This window comes from Onychomys torridus, chromosome 13 (genome assembly GCF_903995425.1).
Source record: "Onychomys torridus chromosome 13, mOncTor1.1, whole genome shotgun sequence".
In the NCBI taxonomy this organism is placed as follows: domain Eukaryota; kingdom Metazoa; phylum Chordata; class Mammalia; order Rodentia; family Cricetidae; genus Onychomys; species Onychomys torridus.
The window spans coordinates 22,191,557-22,215,039 of record NC_050455.1 but is presented as its reverse complement, the minus strand read 5'-3'; positions in this window follow the sequence as shown (position 1 = coordinate 22,215,039).

The following is a 23,483-nucleotide window of genomic DNA, read 5'->3' as shown; positions in this document are numbered from 1 at the left end:
TCCTTCCTCAGGGGAGCCCAGCTATCCCTTTATACAAGAGGTTCTGGGTCTAACAACTGGCTCATCTGGAAATTGTTTTAAAGGTTGAGAGTCCCTCTTACCACGATCCAATGCAGCCTCTCTTTCATTTGTCTAAGAAATTTTCTATGTGTACAGATCAAAGAAAAATGCACTAGGCTTCTTATCTATTTCATAACAGCTGAGCCAGTCCCAAAGAGCCCTACAAGCCATGCCACCTTGAAAATGTCTTCGCCTGTGCTGCCTATTATAGTTCAGACCCTTATGGACATGGCTTTGTCTATGACGCCCATTGTGATAACTACAGTCACCTTGCCTTTTGGTGATTCACCCTGCTACACTAGCCCAACTAAGCCCATTGCATTTAATTGTCAATTTGAGCAACAGCATCTCCAACCCTAAGGTCTGACACATGGAAAAGTACAATGACAAACCTATTCATACATGCTGGTGCCCATCTCACAACTTTGTGTCTTATAGGACTAGTGAAGGACATGTCTTCTGGGCCATCCCATTATAGAGGATTAGGTTTTACACAGTGTATCCCCTCTAGCATGGCAGTTTCCCTGAGCCTTAAAATCTCTTCATCAACACTAAGCCAAGGGATAGCTGGCATTTCCAGCTCCTTTTCAGTTTGCTGTCTTTTGACAAATGCTCCAGCCAACTATGCAAACTTTTGACACCCTTTTAAACCACGTGAGCTTCCATATTAAACCTAGAATCTCTGCTCAGTGGATCCAAATCAATAAACTCAGCCTGATCCATTTTTATGTTCCTTCTACCATTACCCCTTTAAGTCCAGCCCACACATGTTCCCCAGACTTCTGCTCAAATGAATTAGCAAACTCATTAAGTTCTTTAGTAGTGAGGCTCACTTCCTCATGGACTACACCCTCTACCTCCCCTCTAAGAGACTACTTAGCCTTTTGTCTGGTTATAGGTCTAGAGGTAACTATTGGAGGGCCCTGGGGGGACATCAGTATTGTTTTACCTGGCATCTCCTTCAGAGATGGCCACTGCTGATTTGGCAGATAATAAAGGATGAATTTCCTTACAAGGTAGTAGTTGAGATACATCCTCTACAGGGTGGAGAGACTACTTTCTTAGGGGAGATGAACCCTCCAGAATCTGTGGGTTCGAAATCCACAGCCTCAGTTGGGTCCTCCAACACCACACATCTCCATCCCAAGTTACAGGATGCCATTCCTTACCAATCAACCAATGTTACTTTAACCACTGAAACCCTCTGAGGCTGGGACTTGAACTTTCACTGCAATTCAGCCAACCGCATAATGAGGGCTTTGGCTTGATTTTCAGCAACTTGCACTCTGTGGCTGCTGGAGAGAAGATTCTCTTCCAGAGCACACTTAGAAACCTTTGGACTGTGGATGTACACTGGAGACGGACAGTTGTTTCACTGACTTCCCTATTTTCCTTTGTCACTGTACCACAAGCTACTAGAATTTGGCTGATTTTTATCCCTAAACTCACTTTTTTCTATTGTCAGTTTATCCAGAGATGCTAGAAGCAAATGGCCAGCATCATTATTTGCCTTATTTGTCTCCAAGTTATCAAAAGTTTTATATACATCGTCACTAAATTCGTTGTTGCATACAGCACGACTTTCAAATATTTCAAACCAGTGTTCTCCATACTACCAGGGGAGTCTTCAGTAACTGCAGGTATTGGTAAATGGACAAGCCTGCTCCATATACTTGAGAAATTCATCTCTACAATTCTGTTTCCTTAGATTGACTTCTGGTACCAGAGGGTATTTTAGTCAGGAGTGGCACACACTGAGAAAAGACAGCATAAATTACCATTAAAATAAAAACAATAAAAAGACAAGTGGCTGAGCACAGGCATGTTGGAGTAGAAAAACATGCCTGTTGGAGTAGTGAAGAGATTAGAATTTCTGGCCCGAATGGAGACCTACTGTTTCAGTTGGGAAGGTGCTGGGAGGGACCACGCCCCAAGAAGAAGGATTCACTGTAAGCCACGATACAGAGATAGGTGGAATAATTAGGTCTTTGATGAGATGCCATGCCTTTCCGCCCCTGAATCCCTGCCCCTGGTACAGCAGTTTACCAGGTCATAGCCACAGAAGTTTGTAAATCTGTCCACTTTTCTAAATTCTTCCAAAAAATGTAACTTCTCCTTTTCTTCTTTCTCTTTCCAAGCATACTTTCCTTAACACTTTAGGGCTCCCCGGTGTTTGGGGATTCCTAAGTCTTTCTCTAAATTCTCCTTCCCTGTCCTGTGGCTGCTTGTCTGTCATATGTCTGACTCCAGCTTAAATAGCATGGCCTCTTCCTTCTCCCCTCCATCCTCCTCTAGGCAGCTGCTGAGATTTTCAGTTTGCCTACTCTGTTCTTTTTCTAATAAAATTGTCCTTAGGTCCATTCTCAAGTTATCCAATTAATAAATTTAAGAACCTCAAGAGGGATCTCCCTGTGTCAGAAGGATTTGAGAAAATATGATAAAATTCATAGCACTCTAATAAAATCATTTGGAAGCAAAAAAAAATGTAAGGAAAAGAAGATGATAAAAATAAGTGTAAAACATCCTAACTTGTGGTTAAATTACTTAAAAGAAAATAATGAACTAGAAGCAAAATCTGTACAAGAGCAGACAGTAGATACAGAAAAGGTGTTAACAAAATCCAACACACATTGATTTAGAGTTTCAAAAATAAGCAACAAATGAAAAAAAAGTACTAAAAGTATAATTCAAGAGATCTTTTCTGAGTCAAAACATCACATGAGTTTACATAGCATGCTACATGCCCATAAACTGTCCCCAGAGTGGTTAGAGTCACAGGGTGCTCCCTAGTGGCCCTAGAAAGCTAGGTTTAACTACCTATTCCCAACAGGATAATTAAACAGATACATGACAGCAGAGATTTAGTCAATGTGACCACTTTGGGAAGTTGAATAAAGAGGTGCAGTGACCTTTCACCCGCAAATCCATCTCTGTCCTAACATGAGGTGTGAGTTTAAACAGGTATCCAGAGGCATGCATAGATAAAAAGTCCTGGACAAGGTATGGTGTGGACCATTATCTTTGTCTCAGCATGAGATTCCTGGAGAAATATGAGTTTCTTAAAAGCCATTGTATCAGTCTGATACAATGTGCAATGATGCAAGTGTCTCTTTAAATGATTTTTATTCCTGACCTGATGGTTACAAAACCATAACCAAGAACACTGGCAGATATACACATATATATTATTGTAGAATTTCTGTTTCAGGTGTGGTGTTTTGAATGAGAATAGCCCCATAAGCTCAAATATTTGAATGGTTGGTCCTTAGTGGGTAGAACTGTTTGGGAAGGATTAAGAGGTGTGGTCTTGCTGAAGAGGTGTCACTAGAAACAGGCTTGGAGGTTTCAAAAGCTCACACCATTTCCAGCTAGTCCCAACCTCCTCTGTCTCATGCTTTTAGATCAGATCTAAGCTCTCAGCTATGTCTGCAGCACTGTGCCCAGCTGTCTGATGGTCCTAGACTCTAACCCACTGGAACTATGAGCCCCAAATTAAATGCTTTCTTTTATAAGTTGCCTTGGTCATGGTGTTTTCTGATGATAATAGAAAAGTGACTAAGACACCAGGTAAAGGAAAAAGGGAAGGAAGAAAAGAGTATGGTATGGAAGAAAAGAGAGAAGCTGAGAAGAGGTGAAAGGAGAAAGGGAGAGGATACTTGGGGATTTCTGGCGAAAGTTCAAATAATATACAAGCTGAATAAATTAGTGCACCAACTGGACTTTTTGAAAGCAGAATTTTTCATCAGAGTATTTTAAATGTTTAAGAAAATGAAATGTAAACCAGTGATTCTGTCTAGTCCAAGTGATCTACAAGTTGAACGTCACTGGTGCAATTTGATTCTTATGAAAGAATACAGGGAGTATTGTTTTCATGACTCTCCTCTGAGAACCTAAGGAGTGTGCTTTGAACAGCCTGACTGCAAATACAGTATTGGCAGGTTGTAAATATGCACTGCTACTATATAGGACAAGCCATGGTTATAGGGAACACAGTACAGCATGCCCTGCTTTCAGCCGGTGATGATGGGGAATTATTTTTATTTTAAAAAATAATTAGAGGAAGTTGGTGGTGAGATGGTTCAGTGGTTAAGAGTATGCACTACATTTTTCAGAGGATCCAAGTTCTATTCCCAAAGTCAGTTTAGATGGCTTATAAACACCTGTAACTCCAGCTCCCGGGATCCGTGTCCTATTCTGTCCTCTGTAGGTGCTGCATTCATCACTTAGTTAAAATAGGAAAGCTTTGTCAAATTAGTGGGCATTTGGCTGGTAATGTGCTGGCTGTGTAAGCGTGAGGAGCTGAGGCTCGATCTAAGCAGTCACGTAACAGCTTGTTTGTGGTCACGCCTCCCTGTAACGCCAGCGTTGTGGAGGATGGGGAGGACAGAGGCAGGAAGATCACCGGGGCTTGCTAGCTCTGGGCTAAGTGATGGACCCTGTCTCAGAGGAACAGGCTGAGAGTCACAGAGAAGAGTACTAAAGTCCCCCTCTGGCCTCCACCAATGCACAGGCTTGTACACCTCTAAACATGTGTACATATACAACACACACACACACACACACACACACACACACACACACACACACACACAGGTATGACTGATCTAATGGTGGTGTGGTGACTCAATGTACACAAAAGTAGTGAAATTCCTGGCAGGATCCAGTTTCTCATTTGCTATTTCAGAACACTGAATTAATAATGTATTAGTCAGCTCTGTTTCAGTGAGAGAAAATCTTGAGATAAATCAACTTAAAAGAGGAAAAGTTCATTTTGGTATAAAACTGGAAAGAATTCAGAATCATTGCGTCATTAACAGAGATGATTGAACATATCATAATTAAACATATTGAGAAAGGATATTATTTAACTGGACATGATTAACAGCTAAAAGAGAACCCAGTAAAATAAGTGATTTGTGGGATAAGGATTTTAAATCCAGTAGATTTCAACTGTGAAGCAATCTTCTATTTCCAGAGCATAATGGAAATTGCAAATACGACAGTAATGAGTACTCAAAACTTGTGTGTCTATGTGGAGACCACAGGTTAACTTTGAGTATCTTCTGCTCTGGCTTTTTTAAAAGACAGGACCTATCACTAAACCTAGAGCTTGGAGTTTTAGCTACACTAGTGTTTTAAGAGTTTATATTGCTGTGATGGAACACCATGGCCAAAGGAAACTGGGAAGTGGGGGCAGGGGAAGTATTTTGTCTTATAATCCTGATAATAGTCCATCACAGACACAAGTCAGGGCAGGAACTCAAGCAAGATAGGAATCCAGAGGCAGGGTCTGATGCAGAGGCCATGGGGGAGTGCTGCTCACTGGTTTTCTCCTAATGGCTTGCTCAGTTTGCTTTCTTAAACACTCTCATGACCTCCCTATCCAGGGGTGGAAAACACAACAATGTTCTGAGCTCTCTTACAACAATCACTAAGTAAATGTTCCACAGGTAAACCTACATGCCAATCTTACAGAGGAATTTTTCATTTGAGAGCCCTTATTCCTAAATGACTCTACCTTGTGTCAAGTTGACATAAAACACCCAGCACAACTATCTAGCCCAGTGGTTCTCAACCTGTGGGCCATGACCCATTTGGGGGCTCCAGTGATCCTTTCACAGGAGTTGCCTAAGACCATGGGAAAACACAGATATTTACATTATGATTTATAACAGTAGCATAATTACAGTTATGAAGTAGCAACAAAAATAATCCTATGGTTGGGGTCACCACAACATGAGGAACTGTATTAAAGGGTCACAGCATTAGGAAGGTAGAAAACCACTGATCTAGACAGTAAGCCCCAAGGTTCCTGCTCCCAATGCTAGGGTTATAACCTATAGGCCCTCATCATCACATTTGACTTTTATGTGGGTGCAATGGGTCTGAACTCTAACCTTCATGCTTGTCCAGCAAGCTCTTTACCCACCGAGCATCTACCTGCTCAGCCCCATGCCCCATCTGGATGGTAACGCCCTATTGCAGATACTATTACATCCGCACTCTTAGACTGCAGATTCAGACAGTTTCTCTCCTTTGCACGAGGTCACACTTCTAGAAGAGAATAACACCACAGGCAGATGCAAGCCTCCTCACTTTCATGCCTTGTGTTCTGCATGATGCCTTTTTGGATGGTCTGCTCCTTATAATGTGATCAGCTGCTGGGGTCATGGAACTCAGGGTCATGGTTCCTAAAAATCTGAATGAAAGTTAACAGAATAAATGCAAAACAGACTATATTGTTTAGTAAATAAAATCCTTAAATCTAGATAGCAAAACAACAACAAAATCAAAGGTTATATTATAATGAAAGGCATATGAGAGCATCCCCTATGTCTCAAATATTTGGGTGTCCATTGGGTACAGATGGTTGTTCAGAGTGAAGGTCACTTACTGGGAATGCTACTAGTAGTTAGAATATGCCTAAGTTATTTTATCAGAGTCAAACTCCTAGACAGAACCCAGGCAGAGTGACAGAGCCCCATTTTACCTTTTGAAGCCACATCCTACACGGCCTATATTCTGGTCTCCACCACGGTATAACCACTATATTCAAGACTGCAAAATCAGCCTTGCTCCAAGGAGCTGGGCAGGTTGGGTCTGTGTCATGCTGTACAAGGAGAGTTCCATGCTCACCTGGGACTCACACTGGCAGGCCAAAGAGCCTGGTGCAGTTCCACGAGACAATGCTCAGTGAGGTATTTCCAGGCACACATGAGGCCTAGGAAAAACTGGAACTGTCTGTAGAACTTGTGCAGAGTGTTCCCATTGCAGGTTCTTGTCTTTGTCCATCGCAGGTAAGTTTTGTTTCTTTCTGAGAATATTACAAACTAGGTTGGCTAGAGTCATAGGATTATTGTGTGGCTATTCTCTCCCAACGGAAATGTTCTCCTCTAGAGGTAAGAGGAAGGCTCAAAATAGTGGATAAGCTAATACAACTCATCAACCTCGGGAAACTCAGACGGTTATAATACTCAAAGGGCTCCTCTCCAAGGTTCTACAAGCAGAAATTACTGCTGAAGAAGAGAAGGCTGTTTGGGAGGGGCCTCTGACAAGTGGTGCAGGGAGCCCCAGGATTCACTCTATGAATTGCTCCCCCCCAGTCTGGGGTGGCCTTCAATGTTGCGGTTGTCTTTGAGTCATTAATACTTTCATAAATAACCCAATAAACTCACTGAGTCACTATGCTAGACAAGTGTGAAGAATTCCTCTGGTCTTTTGCTGGTGACCTATCTGGAACAAGCAGAAATTGGTTTATGTCTCCCCAGAAAATGTAATACAACAGGGATATTGCTGTAGAAGAAGAAATGATTTACCATATTGCATTTTAAGATTTCTGCAAAACTCCTCAGAGCCCAGGAGTCAAGTTTGGTATTTGTCCTGCAGGGTCTGTTTTGATCACAGAATTGAAGAAAGGAAAGCCCAAATACTCTTAGAATGCTTTAATCTATTAATCATGTGTGTTTCAGATCTAGGAGGATACATAGAGGAGCTGTAGGAATGGGAAGGGCTTTGGAATCAAGTGGACTTTCCATCTCTGTACATCAGGAACAGTGCTGGGAATCACACCTGGCTTTGCCTTTCCTGCTTCTTTCTGGAGCATCCTTCCTACAGGATGTCGTCTGGTTGAATCACTTTCTCTTCTTGTGATAACTTATATTGACTGCGATGCATTGACTCACTCTCCATTGTTACTGTAATTATCCTGGCAGAAAGAATGAATTCTAAGGAGACATGTAACCACTTGCCCCTGTGGCTGTCAGGATATCTGAACAGCAGACCTCAAGAAATAGGAATTTTCCTAGGAATCTTCTAGAAGAAGAAGCTAAAGCCTCAAACCAGCAGAGGAGGATGTGGTGGTTTGAGTAGGAATGACCCCCATAGACTCATACGGTTGAATGTTGGGTCACCTGGGACTGGCACTACTTGACAGGGAATAGGAGGTATGACCTTGTTGGTGGAGGTGTGTCATTGGAGGTGACAAGCCAGGCCCAGTGTCACTCCCTTCCTGCTGCCTGTGAACCCAGATATAGAACTCTCAGCTCCTTCCCCAGCACCATGTGTGCTGCCACGCTTCCCCTATGCTGATAATGAACTAAATCTCTGAAATGTAAGACAGCTCCAATCAAATGCTTCCCTTTATAGGAGTTGCCATGGTCATGGTGTCTCCTCACAGCAATAGAACACTGATGAAAACAGAGAAGCTTGTCTCCTAAAAGAGATTTTACACATATCTAACAACTTATCAACCTCCCAGTGGGAGATACAGGGGCACAGACAGTGCTGGGTCAATGATGGGAAAGATATTCCTTGATCAGGACCTCTATTTAAACCTAAACTACATATATTGTCTTAGGGGAAGAGTGTCAATGGACTTCTTTATTCTTCTTACCAATGTGATCACATTAAATAAATCTCTTTAATTGGCCTCTTGAGGGCAAGTGACCAATCCAGGTTATTTAGGGTTTCCAGCCCAGGCTCTGACCCTAACAATCCTGCACTGTCTATGTACTTTCTTCCCTTACACTTGCCTTCATGAGATGCAGAGCCTAGTTACAAGGCTCATGGATTTCTCAAGCCCTGAATTCAGAGCAGCAAAGCATTTCTATGCTCTCCAGGTCTGAAGTGGACCTTCCATCTCTGTACATCAGAAACAATGCTGGGAATCACACCTGGCTTTTCCTTTCCTGCTTCTTTCTGGAGCATCCTTCCTACAGGGTGTCTGGTTGAATCACTTTCTCTTCTTGTGATAACTTACATTGACTGTGATGCATTGACTCACTCTCCCAAAGCCTCCCTTAGCTCACCGCAAAGGGCAAACAAGCCCAGCTTCACCAGTTCTCTCTTCTCCTTCTCTCTCCTTATTCTTTTGTCTTTCCTCACAGTTCAGTGCCTCTGGTCTCAATGGATGGACATGTGGAATTTGTCTTTAAAAGCCTCTTGGTTGTATTCTTTATGATCTTGGCCTAAAGCAATAACCCAGTGAAAGGGGTAGAGTGGGATGTCTTTGAATACAGCAGAGGTTTTCTTGACTCAGATGAGAACTATTTATGGGGAAGGGGACTAGGGTGCTAGATAATCCATGACCACCAAAGCTGCCCCAGAGTAGCAACTTATGGGTCCTCGGTCTCACAAACTTGAAGAATAAATTTCCTGGACAATAGAAGGGCGAGTTCCAGAACAGTTTTATGATAGGTAGGCACTTAAGAGACACAAAGAAAGCAGAGCTCCTATGCAACAGGACCGGGTCAAGGATGGGTTGTCACCGAGAGTCTCTGTCTAGAGAGTGAGAAGGCTTTAGTGTACAGAGACGTAGAGAGCTGAACTACTAGGTCCAGTAAGTCCTACCATATATCCCACAAGATATCTACTCAACCACCCCCTCCTGGTGTCCGGGCTGGAGTTTAGGGTGCATCTTTAAGGCCAACAAAGTATCTGATATATAAAGCTTCCAGGCAGCTGGGCTCAGTAAGCTGGTGAGTGAAAGGATATGGAAGATGAAAGATAAGAAGTCAGAAGACAGTGAAACCGCCTGCAAACAGCTTTGATACTGCGGGCCTCCAACCATGTCATAATTGTGAGTGGAGTCAGTGACACTTCTGGCTTCCAGCCAAGACAAAGCTAATTGTCAAAGACAAGTTCATTGACTCTGACAGAGCTTGGCATGGGGCACTTAGTGTAATTCCCCAAATTACGATGTCTTTTTTTTTTTTAATCTGCATGGCTCTTATAGGTGCCTTCATTTTGAGAGGTGTTCTGGAAGCTTCCGTAACAATCTTGTAGGAAAGTAGCATCAGACAGGAAGATGAGTGAGTCTCTTTCAGTATAACCATACACTTGACTCTCCAAAGTACTGCATGGAACAGTGAGCCCTATGAGGGGCCATTTAAATCATGCCACCACCAACTCCAGCATCTAATAGAAGCATGCAGGCTATGACACTTAGATGAACTGAGTAATTGAAAACCTCTCTCTCGACCCACTCTGCATTCCATAGTAAGGTTTACACTAGCTTTAAACAAAACAAAAAAAAATCCTAACTGTAGCAATCTATGAAATAATACAAAATCATGGGATAACATTTTCCTCTTAAAAAAAAAAAAGAGGTTATTCCGAATTCAAGCAGTTTGGACCTGACTGAATACTGCACACACTGGCAAAGGAAAAGAAAATGTGTTTGTTTGTGTGTTTGTTTGTTTGTAAGTGGCTAGACAGATATTAGTAGGCTTGGAGACTATTAAAGGTAGACTCCTCCCTCATAACCAGCTTTGGACACTATGTCCCATTTCCCCGGGGAATACCACAACTGCTTTCTTAAGATTTAAAATGCACAGGAAAACATGGTGGTGCCTGGGCATTGTTGAGTCACATTATGGGAAATCTACTTTCAGCTGGTCAAAAGAATAGATTGGCAGTTCTGTCATTAGCCTTAGACAGAAACAAGATGTCCTGATCTGCCTCAGAGATTAGATGATCACATACCACATGTCTCCTTCTTAAGAGTTAATCCAACTGTGCCTGCCAATCACCTGATCAAAAGAACACACTCCATCCCAAGCCTGCTTATCTAGGTCCACATGCATCAGTTCTATTTGGATTTCAAAGACTGATCCCATATTAAAACACCTTGACTTGCTTTGCTCCAAAGCTCAGTCCTCATTGGGCTGCCCCTCCGCAGAAGCTGGCAGTCTTTCTTGCCTCTGTTGCCATTTCCTTCCATTTTATCAGGTGCTGTGTTGTGCTGTGTGCCTAGAGTGTCAATATTCCTGAGAATACAGTGCCTTTCTTGAGGTCATCACTGTACATGTTTAATACCCATGTGTGATGGTTAATATTCAACTAAAGAGGATAAAGACTCACATAGGAGACAATTCTTTGTGCACGCCTACAAAGGAGTTTCTAGACTGGGTTAATTAAGGTGGGACAACCCATTGTGTGTGTAGGTGGTATCTTCTGTGGGCTGGGTTCCTGGACTGACTATAAAGGAGAACATGAGCTGAGCACCAGCATCCATCTCTCTCTGCTTCCTGACTGTGGATATCATGTGACCACCCACCTTATACTCCTGCTATCATGCCTTCCCACCATGATGGACTGGAATCTCAAACTAGAAGTCAGAATAAGGCTTTCCTTCCTTAAGTATGTTTTTTAAATATTTGGTCACAGCAATGAGAAAAGTGATTCACATTCCATGCAAAATCTTAACCACAGTATAACATACATCTGGGACGGCCCTGTACAACAGGTGCTCACTGTCAATGTGTTGACCAAATGAACAGAGAGATTACTTATAGCTCAAAGGGGATAAAGAAAGCTACCTGGACATCAGTGGATAGGACGGGAATGGTTTTGAGACAGGAAGAACAGGGCATGGTGGTCAGTGGGAGTGAGGAAAATGAGTTGAGTGTGAGCAAAGAGGAGAGGTGGAGACACAGATATCCAGAACTGTAGGCAGATGCACTGCCTGGCACTGGTTGATTATGGTATTGAAGAAATTCGGCACCAGAAATATCATGTCTGATTTCAAGACATTATTTATGTTTTAAAGACACAAATACATCACCATTTTTGAGCTAAATATGACCTGTGTACACTGACTGTGTTGCTGAGATATAAGCCCTTCAAAAGTATGCCACTGAGCAGAGAAGCAAAATTTTTGTCTATAGTAAGACTAATCTGTTATAGAGAATGAGTAGCCAACTGAATTCTCCACAAACATAATTTAAGTACTTCTAAAAGTTGCCTGACCTAGTACCCATAAACATCATGGCATCTAAAATCAATAGATCTGGGTTGTAGAGTTGAGGTCTCCTAACAGAATTTCCTAGTCATAAGGTTCTCTGTCTTTATCATCATGTTTGCTCTCATTTCCAACTAGATTCTGGGTAAGTGCCACACAGAACAGGGTTTCATCATAGCCCAGGGGGTACGAAGTGTCAGCCCTTCTAAGGAATGCTTCCTCAAGGAGACTCTTTCCTGAGTAAACAGTTGTTGCCTTTCTTCCTGCCTGTGACTCACTGGACAAAAATATCAAATAACCTGAAGCCTGAAAGACTATTCTATCAGAAGAGGATGGCAGGAGGCAAGCACAATGTGTTCTTCAATTTAGGATGAGTGACATACCCAACCCTTAGTGTTCCAGCTAGGCAATCGTGATGGTGTGGTCCATCCATATAAGGCAGTAGTGGTTCCCGGGAATGCTGGAGTCATTCTCTAGAGTTTCTAGAACAAGTATGTGGTCTGCAATCTCCTAAGCTGCCTGGAAGAGACTCTAACCTGACAGGCTTCTTTGAAATTGCGCAGTCACAGTCTGGTAAAACTGTACCGTTGCTGTGTCACCCACTCCCTGTTGGGGATTAGTAGACACCTTTTATGTCACCCCAGGAAAAGTCTCATGTAACACAGATTCTATACAGATTGAGCTAACAGATAAGACTTAGACCATCTAGCTTACATTTAGATTTCATATAATCCACAGATAGGACGTGAGTGAACCTGTGGTCCATTCAGTTGGTAATTAAGTTCAACTTTTTAGACTTATCTCCAGATCTTTTCTCTTTATCTAGCTATTATCCCAAAGTAATGTTTCCCATATGTAGGGGAGTGGAGATCCATGACTGAGAAGTATATAAAATCACCTGGCTTGGGGAAATCCTCACATTCAGATTCTCTCATGAAACACACAGTAGGAAATACCGGAGGGATAATAAGGCTGAAGGTCTCAGATGTGGCCTGTCTGGCTGGCTCATCCCTTTCCTGGTGTGTGAAATGCTAACACTCGCCTTTTACATCTCATACAAAGTTCAGTAGAACAGATGGAAAACATTACAAACTTTCCCTATGGTCTGTGTAAGGCTCACGATCTCTTGAACTAAGATAAATTTTACACACAAGGAAGTTTGGTCTCCATTGCTAGGACTTCATACAGTGCCAACAATCTGTGGAGAGTGCATCTTCCCGGGAGCTGCTCTCGATACAGGGCTAAGTTCTCGCTCTTGCAGAGGGCCTGCAAGATGACTGAGCGACTGGCCTCAAGGTGTGTGGTCAGAGCATCAGAAGACCTCCGAAGGTGGTTCTTTACCGAGGAATATTTCAGGATAAAGACACACTGCTATGGCCTGGGGAAAGTGCTTACCTTACCCAAGAACTCCAGTAACAACACTGTTGAGAGCTGCATCTAAATCCATCCCTGTCGTCTGTCGGAAGCCCAGCTATAAGCAGGATTTGCCTCTTTCTGAGAGTCAAGACCAAGCCTTCTGTCAGAGAACGGGTGTGTCCCCCAGTGACAAGCAGTAGCATATCCCTGTCTCCAAGGTTCACATGTGCAGCGTTTTTTTACCTGCTCTAGGTGTCTTCTGGTGCAGAGCCCAGGCTCACACTCAGTAGAGAGTGAGATCATTCATAAGAAGCAAGTGTGCAATGGACACACAGAGGGTGGGGAGAGGGCAGAGGAAGCCATGGTTCTACCTGATTCTCCCTTCCAAAGATAAAACACAATTGCCCTCCTCTCCCCAAGAAGCTCTCTCTACGACTGTGCAATGAAAAGGCAGGTGGGAAGAGGAAAGGCAGCCGGTGAGAAGCTAAGGAGACTTCTCATTTGCTTTGCTGGCATAGGAAAATTGAAAAAGAGTCCACCACCAGTGATTCCGGCCCTGATTGCACAACCAGTCTGTCGTTTAGCTCTGAGGCTGTGGTTCGCAGACTGTCAACCTGTGCACTGCAGCCACAGCCAAAGAGACCAGACATTGCAATTTCCTGAGAAGGTGCTGGCATCAGGATCGGTTTCAGATACCTGTTAAAGGCAGAATGACAGTGGAAAGAAACAGCAAAGATCAGTGTGATGGGAGAGGAAGAGGAGGAGGCAGAGAGGAATGGAGATAGAACAGGGAGGGGGAAGGTGAGGAATCCCATGGAGGAAATGGAACATGCACCTTCACACGTGTGTGCACAGACAGATTGCTGGTCAAAGTGCCTTCCACTAGAAAAGGGGCAAGGATGTGAGGAGGTAGACATGATCATTGCGGAGCTAACTCCTGTGCAGGACATCCACATTCACTGAGCACAGTTAGTATAGAGAAGTGACAAGCCGGTGTAGTTCCGTCGCACTGCGCACACTCCAAGGCTACAAACTCTTAAGACTTAGAGGAAGGAGCAAGTTTCTTGAGTACGTTAGTGCAGTGCCTGAGGAGGCCAGAAGAGGGTGGAAGATTCCTGGAACTGGAGTGAGTTTGCCAGTATGGGTACTGGTCCTCTGCCAGAGCAAGTGTTCTTAACTGCTGAGCCATCTTTCCAGCCCTAACTGCACAATTATAGGTGATAACATCTATCACAATGTCAAAAGGTTGCATAGCCCTGCTGGGCGTTTTTGCTAGGTGTAGATGCACCAGCATCAAGATAACCATGACATTGTCATGATCTATTTCACTGAAGTGATTATACAAGAAATTAAAAGACAGTGTACAACATGATCAAACACATAAGCAGATGTGGTTCCTGCTTCATACGACTGTACAACGGGTAATTAGATAAATAGCGTCATTTAATAATAGTTCAAAGAAACCACAATGAATCTCAAAACTGAAGGTAAATTTCACATGTCCTCAATGCAAAAAAGTAATAAATAGTCAGTGACAGATATGTTAATTAGCTTTTTAAATCAAAGCACAGTGTATACCTATGACAAAATATCATATGTATCACATAAATATAAACAACAATTTGTTAATTATGAATAATGATTTTTTTTTTAGGATTTATTTATTTACTATGTATACAGTATTCTACCTGCATGTATCCCTGCCGACCAGAGGAGAGCACCAGATCTCATTTTAGGTGGTTGTAGCCACCATGTGGTTGCTGGGAATTGAACTCAGGACCTTTGGAAGGGCAGACGGTGCTTTTAACCGCTGAGCCATCTCTCCAGCCCTGAATAATGATTTTTAAAACTTAAAAAACTAAGTTAAAAATCTCTCACTCATGCGTGCGCATGTGTGTGAGTGTGTGTATGTGTGTGTGTGTGTGTGTGTGTGTGTGTGTGTGTGTGTGTGTGTTTTATGTGGTGTATGTGCATGTGAGCCTGATCAGTGAGAGCCAGAGGACATGGAGTCTCCGTGTGTCACTCTGCACTGTGTCTTTTGAGACAGTCTTTCACTGAGCCTAAGCTGGCTGTTTCCACTGGGCTGATCAGTGGGCTCTCAAGAGTCTCCTCTTTCTGCCTTGTTGACACTGGGGCTACAGACACATGCCACCATGCTGAGGGTCTGAACTCAGGTCTCCATGCTTTCATGGTGCTCTAGCCCACTGATCTATCTCCCCAGTGTCTCAGTCAAAGTTAAAACAAGAATTGGCATCATTACCAGAATTGCAGAAGAGACCTTGGCAGGAAGTGCTCCACCGTCCAACCTTTCTGTCCTGAGGTGAGGTTCTCTGTACCCCTGGGCTTCTCATCTACTGCTGCCCATTGGACATCACTGGAGACTTGGACCAGACAGTGGTAATCTTGCAGTGAGCCCTCCATCAACCCTATGAGTGGGACATCCCAAAGCAGTGACAGTCATCTCTGCCCACAAGCCACGCCCTCTGCTTGCTGGATGAGCACCACCAAAGAAGAATGGTGAACCAAATAGTGCCCATGGCTCAAGGGTCCACAGACAAAGACTGGTGAGTACAGGTCAAGCCTGTTAGCTGTTTCCCACGGTTGGGCCCCTTACAGGACTGGAAAATACCCTCTTTCTCACCACCTGTCAGTACTGTTATCCATTTATTTCCTTGTTGGTTTTTCTATTGATATTTTTCATCATGCCATCTTTTATTTCTTCTTTGAATATCAATTTCTTTATCTTGTTTTATACTATTCTGTTTTCACTTTAGAGACAGGCTTTTACTGTGAGTCCAAGTAGAGCAAAGAGTTAGAGAGACAGAGAGACCCTTAGGCCTGGCTTGATTGTATCCTTTATATTGTGGTTTTGATAACCTTTCCTAAGAGCTTTTCAAGAGGATCATGGGAAAAAATATCATAAAGGGAGATCTGGTTGACCATGACTTAAGAAGGAAGAGGTTCACCTTATCCTCATGAATGTTTCCTACATCATAAATGTTCATAAAAACCTTAAAAAATCCACAACACAGAAGCCAGTAGGCCATCATGTATCCCTTTTAGGACAACCTACTTTAATCTGCCTCTGAATTATGCTTTACTTTGTAACTTTTCTGTCTAGATTGTCAAACACAAGTAACTCAAAAAAAATGGAAAAGAAAAGTATTCAAAGAAATAAGGGTGTGGTGTTTCCACATTGATTTTTAAAACCAGAAAGGCACCCACTGAAGGAAGTCAACAAATGCCAAGCCTAAGCTCGTGAAGCAACTTCACCAGAAGCACCATAGCCAAATTCTTGAGATGGCAAGCAATAGAAATGCTAAATGTATAGATAAACATATTTTAAATTGTGTTTCTCAGATTATAAAAAATGTAGTAAGCACCAGAAAAAAGAGAGAAATGTCTAAAGTAAGTGTTCTTTTAAATGAGACTAAACTACAGGCACAAACAGTAACACATTTTAGTATGAAAATAATTATAGCTAGAAAGATGGCTCAGTGGTGAGAGTGATGATCAGTGCCACATCCAGACCCATGTAAAAGCAGAAGGAGAGAGCTGACTCCAGGAAGTGGTCCTCTGGCCTCCACATGTGTACCATGGCCTTCATGCGCCTATGCACACAATAATAACAATAAACATTTTAATGGGAATAGAGAGAAACTGGGTGCTAGGGAAGTTCCCAGGAATCCACTTGGATGACCCCAGCGTAGACTACCAGCAATAGTGGAGAGGGCGCCTGAACTGATGAGAGCAGATGCAGAGATCTACAGCCAAGCACCAGGCCGATCTCCAGGAGTCCAATTGAAGAGAGGGAAGAGGGATTGCATGAGCAAGGGGGCATCAAGATCATGATGGGGAAATCTACAGAGACAAGCGAACCAAGCTCATGGGAACTCTCGAACTTTAGAACAACAGCTGTGGAGCCTCCATGGGACTGGACTAGGCCCTCTGCATAAGTGAGGCAGTTGTGTAGCTTGGCCTGGTTAAGGGGTCCCTGGCAGTGGGATTAGGATCTATCCCTGGTGCATGAGCCGGCTTTTTGGAGCCCATTACCTATGGTGGGACGCCTTGCTCAGCCTTGATGCAGGGGGAGGGGCGTGGAGCTGCCTCAACTGAACATACCAGACTTTGCTGACTCTTCATGGGAGGCCTTACCTTTTTGGAGGAGGGAACGGGGGTGGGTGTGAGGGAAGACTGGGAGCAGGAGAAGGGATGAGAGGGGAAATCTGTGATTGGTATGTAAAATGAATTTAAAAATTCTTAATAAAGAAAAAAGAAAGAAAGAAATGGTGTCTACATCTTATTTATTTACGTATACTGAACCTCGTCAGGCTGGGATGGGAAGATGGCTCAGTCAGAAAAATGCTCTCCCTGCAAGCATGCAGACCTGACTTTCATCCCCAAACCCATATGAAAAACCAGGGACAGCTGCAAGGACCCATAACCCTGATACGAAGGAGACAGACTGGAGCATGCCTGGGTCTGGTGGCCAGCCAGTCCAGCTGGATTAGTGAGATGCAGGTTCAGAGATCTTGTCTCACAAAATAGTCAGAAAGTGATAGAGGAAAACATCTGATCTGAGCCCCTGACCTCCACATTTACACACACACACACACACACACACACACACACACACACACACACTCATCATTTGTGCACTTCCAGTGTGTGCTGTTTCATGTGACTTTTATATTTCAGCCAGAAGTGACATGAGGTGACAGCCAAGTGTATGTAAGGACAAGAAGCACTATATGTCCCCTCAGAATTGGAAAAAGGAAGACATTTATCCAAAATAAATGTAGCCCCGTGGGATCTTTGAGTATAGCAATACTTTCATACGTGATATAGGAAAGAAATGGAGATGAAAAGAAATTGGATGCCAAAGATCCTAAGGAAGAGAGAGCTGCCGTGGAAATGCCCTTGACAATCTTGTTCCCTTTGTGGTCCAACCCTCCGCACTGGAGCGAAATGATGGTGCATTTAGTTGGTAGAGAAAAAGTGGAATCAGGAGGTCTGTGGCCTGACAGGTTTTTGTTGTTGTTTGTTTGTTTTGTTTTGGATTTTTATTTTGTTTTATTGGTTTTGCAAGCCAAATAAGTGGTTAGAATGCCCAAAGAAAAGAAGGAAATACCCCAGGGGCAAAGGAAAACTATGCTCTGAAATTTTAAAACATTACATTTTTTTGGAGGGAGGGGGTAGGTGCTGTGACTCCCCTGGGGAGGTCAGAGGACCACTTCCACTGTGTGGGTCCTGGGGGGTTGAGCCATCTCATGGGGCCCAAAATGAAAAAGGATTTCTTTTTCAGAATTGGTATTTTATTTATTTTTGAATAACTTTACTTACTTTTCTAAATTTAAATGCATTGCATCTTTTCCCTTTCCCTTCTCCAACCCCTGCCATGTACCCAATTCCCTCTCTCTCTCTCTCTCTCTCTCTCTCTCTCTCTCTCTCTCTGTCTGTCTCTGTCTCTCTCAAATTTGTGGCTTCTTTTTCTTTACTTGTTACTACATAAATATTATATTTTCCTAAATATACCAATAAATCCTGCCCCGTCCACATAATGTCACTTGCATGTATGGTTTCAGGGCTGGCTACTGGCACTGGTCTAATAAAGTAGGCTGTGTGCCAACACTGTTTAACAATCAGGTTTTCCCCTCCCCTTTTGCACCGGAACTATCCTTGTACATCCCCTCCAGGCAGGTTCTCAGCCGGTCCTGATTAGGGAGTGATTTGCCTAATCTGATGATGCGACATTGGGGTCACAGTGGTTAGGAGAGTGTGTCTCCGCGTCTATGTGAGTTTCCTGGGCTTTTACTTCGGCTCTTCTTTTCAATCTTCATTTGTCCGTCCCTGTCAGGTTTGTTTGTTTTTAGTTTATCATAGTCTATTATTTTTTAAGAGTCCTGTTTTCTTTCTAATGAGAGAATGCAATAAAGGTGTAAGTTTGGTAGGTAGAGAGGATCTGGGAAGGGGTGGGGGAGGAGAAACCATAATCATAATTTATTATATAAAAATGTATTTTCCATTTAAAAGGAGAAGGAGAGACCATCTTAAGTGTGGGGCAATGGCTCAGTTGGTAAAGTACTCACGTTGCAAGTATAAAAACCTGAGTTCAACAGAATTCAACTCCCAAAGCTCAGCATATAGTGTGAGCCTGTCCATCAGCCCTACAAACAGTGGATCCTGGTTATGGCAATCATTCAGCATTGAGAAGATGGAAGTAGCTGTGTCCCTGGGGCTCACTGGCCAACAGATCTAGCCTTCTCGGCAAGTTCCAGGCCCATGAGAGACTGTCTTACAGAGCAAGGTGCATAGTTCCTGAGAATAACACCTGAGGTTTACTTCTGGACTTGACATGCGCACGCACACACACACACACACACACACACACACACACACACACACACACACACTAGTACAGACACACATGAGACAGAGTACATCAGACTGCCTCCAGTAGCCTTGCCTTGGCCTCACTACTCCTGATGTTACTTCCCTTAAGAAGATTTGAGGAGAACACAGTCAGGAAACAGAGTATGTCCAATTCCCAGTACCACCCATTATACTGAATCATCAGTTAAGGTTTCAGAAGCAAATAGATTCTATTCCTGCTGTCTCGTGTCAATACAGTATAGCATGTAGAAAGTGGGCTAGTTTGAAGGGACTTTGCAGCATTAAAGGATCCAGAGATGATCACCATGTGAAAAATCATTACCCTGCCTATAACATAAGGATCAGGGGAATTATTGTCATAGCCAGGATCCATTGTTTGTAGAGCTGATGGACAGTCACTAATGTCATGGAGAGATGCTGCCACACCAGAAATCGCTCCAAGAGTAAAAAGGGGGTCTGAATAAGTACCTCAGATCCCTGCCTAGCTTCTAGTCTTCTCCTTCCAGCATCTCCACTGACTAAGATAAGTGAAAACTGGTTGGTTTAGGAGTTCAGCCATCTAGTCTCCCAAGGTGTACCATGGAGCAGAAAGGGGCAGAAAACCAGGAAGAATGCAAAGCAACAAACACACCTGAAGAAAGCACCCCGATTCTCCCAGCCTCAATGGCCCATTTGTAAGAAATGTATCACAGCATCTTCCTCACAGGCTGTCTAATTATCACATTTGATGTCAAGGCTAGCATTGTACAGGGCATTTCTCAGCTCACACAAAATCAAATACAAATGGTCACAAGGTCATCATCAGACTGTACCTACCAAATCAATGAGTAGACAGGCAGAACTGTGGACAGTTCCAGCCACAAGGTATTTCTTGTAAGTGTACATCAGGGATCAGTGTGCAAGTTGATCATTGTAGCCTGTCATCGAGTAGGGAACAGCTCATACCAACAGGAACTAGACGTGTGACTTAGAAATTGTAGAAACCATGAGGTTCTACACTCAAAACAGCAGTACACTGAGGACACTTTATCAGACAGAGCATCCTTGTGTAGTAGATGGTGGTTAACACTGAGACTCACAACTGGTCCAAGCTCAGAGAATAAGTGTCTGGAAACAGGGACCAACAACAAATGGGACATCCATATCACACCCCTCCCCAAGGTTCAGGGACCATCTTAGAAGACTGAGTGGAAAGATTGTAAAGATTATAATAGCAGAGGTTGGCAAGGACCAAGCAAAACAGTGTCTTCTGGATATGACAGGACCACTGTATTTGTGACCTCACAGCAGCTGCGGTTGTCTGCACAAGAGCTGCACAAGATAAAGCCAACCAACATGCTAGCAAGGATGGGGGAGGGACTCCTGAGCCCCCATCCCAGTTGAAATGCTATTTGAGGTTGATGGCTGCAGAGGGAGGGAGGGCCAGTTTTCTTTAGGGGTGTGGTCTGTGGTAGGTTGTCTGTGCTCCGGTGGATGGCCCTAAATCTGTATAAACAGGGGAAGCACTAATTAGACGTGTGTGTGTGTGTGTGTGTGTGTGTGTGTGTGTGTGTGTGTGTGTGAGTGAGAGAGAGAGAGAGAGAGAGAGAGAGAGATGAGGTTGAGGTTGGGAAGAAGATGTTGAGGGGTCTGGGAGGAGTTGAAGAGAGAACTGGGGATTTAATATGATGAAAATACACTTTATACATACGTGAAATTCTCAAAGAAAAGGTAAAATTATTACATTAAAATGTATGAGTATGAGCTGGGCGGTGATGGCACATGCCTTTAATCCCAGCACCCAGGAGGCAGAGCCAGGCACATCTCTGTGAGTTCAAGGCTTGCCTGATCTACAGAGCGAGATCCAGGACAGGCTCCAAAGCTACACAGAGAAACCCTGTCTCAAAACAGCAAAAACAAAACCAAAAAAGTAAGAGTATGGAATAAATGTTAAGAGGAATGGTTGAGCCAGCCTGACAATAAAGCTTTTGAGAATGGAGGAGAAGCATCACATGGGATGTCTAGCATGTATTCCAACATAGAATGTCCAAATGGTTGTAAATGTAACAAGGAACAGAGGGAGTCCCATAGTTAGTACAACAGAAGCAGTGTTTCGGGGGATGAAGAGAGTAGCTTAATGTATCTGCGCTTGTAGAGAGTGCACAGCCACTGAAGTTTATCATGAAGGGCAGAGTGAAGACTGCTCACTCAGGTATACTAATAATTTTTTAAAAGAGTAATAGAATTGGGAAAGGAATTCTTACCATTTTGGATCCAGTTTTCATTGGTGAGACTCCACAGTACTACAAGACTTATGTTGAAGGTTTTTCCAATTTTTGCTACGACCTCATGAACTATAACTGGGCCAAGTTGTCAAATTTTGCCACCAAGTAGAATGATATTGTCTTCCTGTTCAGTGGCATTAATTTCCAGGTTCATTCAGTCCAGATTCCTCTGACTAACTTTGCATATGGAGGGTCAACCAAGTTCAGGGACTGTGCTAAAGCAGAGCAGCCATGATAGCATATGCATTTGCAAGATGATGACAGTTCAGAAGCCTCACGACCTTCATATAACCTTCTGGAGGCTCCTCTTTTCCTCTAGATTACATAAAAGGTAAATCATTGACTAGGGTGGGACTCTTTGAGCTCTAGATGATCATGAGTCTGACGTTCTGGGAGTGGGACTTCCTGGTATGTAGCTACCAGAGAGTCACTCATATTTCTTTCAGTAATCCCAATAAACTCATTGGTACATCAAATGGTCCTGGATCAAGTCTTTCCTTGGCTTTGGTGCCCTCTCTGGGGTAAATACCAGATTTATACCCGGATTCCTAGTCTTGTTCTATTGCTGTGATAAGGCACCCTGACCAAAATCAATTTAGGGAAGGAAAGCATTTATTTAGTTTACAATTACAGATTACAGTCCATCACTAAAGAAAATAGCTAGTTACATCACATCCACTGTCAGGAGCAGAGTGTAACAAATCCATGTTTGATTGCTCTCAGCCCAGGTAATGGTGCCTCCCACATTTAGAGAAGGTCTTCCTACCTCAATTAACAATCAAGATAATTCCCCACAGACATGACCATAGGACAGCCTAATCTAAATCATTCATTACAACTCTTCCCAGGTGATTCTAGGTGGTAGCAAGTTGACAATTAAAAACCAGTCAGCATACACAACATTTGTATACTAGTGGATGACATAACTTAGAGGTAACTTAAAGGATGTGGGAGGGTGTGCCTAAGCTATATGCAAGTGTCACATCCATTTTACATGACAAGCTTGAGCATACAGATTTTTTGGTGCCCTAGGAATCTCAGAATTAATCATTTATGAATACCAATGGATCAATGTGTTGTGAAATATTAATTTAAGATGTGTTACATTTGTTTATGTTGTGAAACTCTTGTTTTAATGGTGCAAAGATGTGTTGCATTCCTTTATGTTGCATTTGTTTAACTCTGTGAAGCTGTGTTACTGTGCCTGTCTAAAGCACTTGTTGGTCTAATAAAGAGCTGAACAGCCAATAGCGAGGCAGGAGAAAGGATAGGCAGGGCTGCAGTCAGAGAAAATAAATAGAAGGAGAAATCTGGGAGGGGACAGGAGATCAAGGATGGAGAGAAGAAGGAGGACACTAGGGGCCAGCCACCCAGCTATATAACCAACCATGGAGTAAGAGTGAAAGTGAGTAAGAAAAGGAAAAGGCCTAGAGGTGAAAGGTAGATGGGAGAATTTAAAGTCAAGAAAAGCTGGCAAGAAACAAACCAAGCTAAGATCAGGCATTTGTAATTAAGGACAAGACTCCGTGTGTGATTTATTTGGGAGCTGAGTGGTGGCCCCACAAAAGACCAAAGAGCAAAGAGCAGAAGAGTAGGAAAAATAACCAACAACATGAATGTGTAGTCATCACTCATAAATATTTATTAGATAAAGTATTTTGCTAACAGAG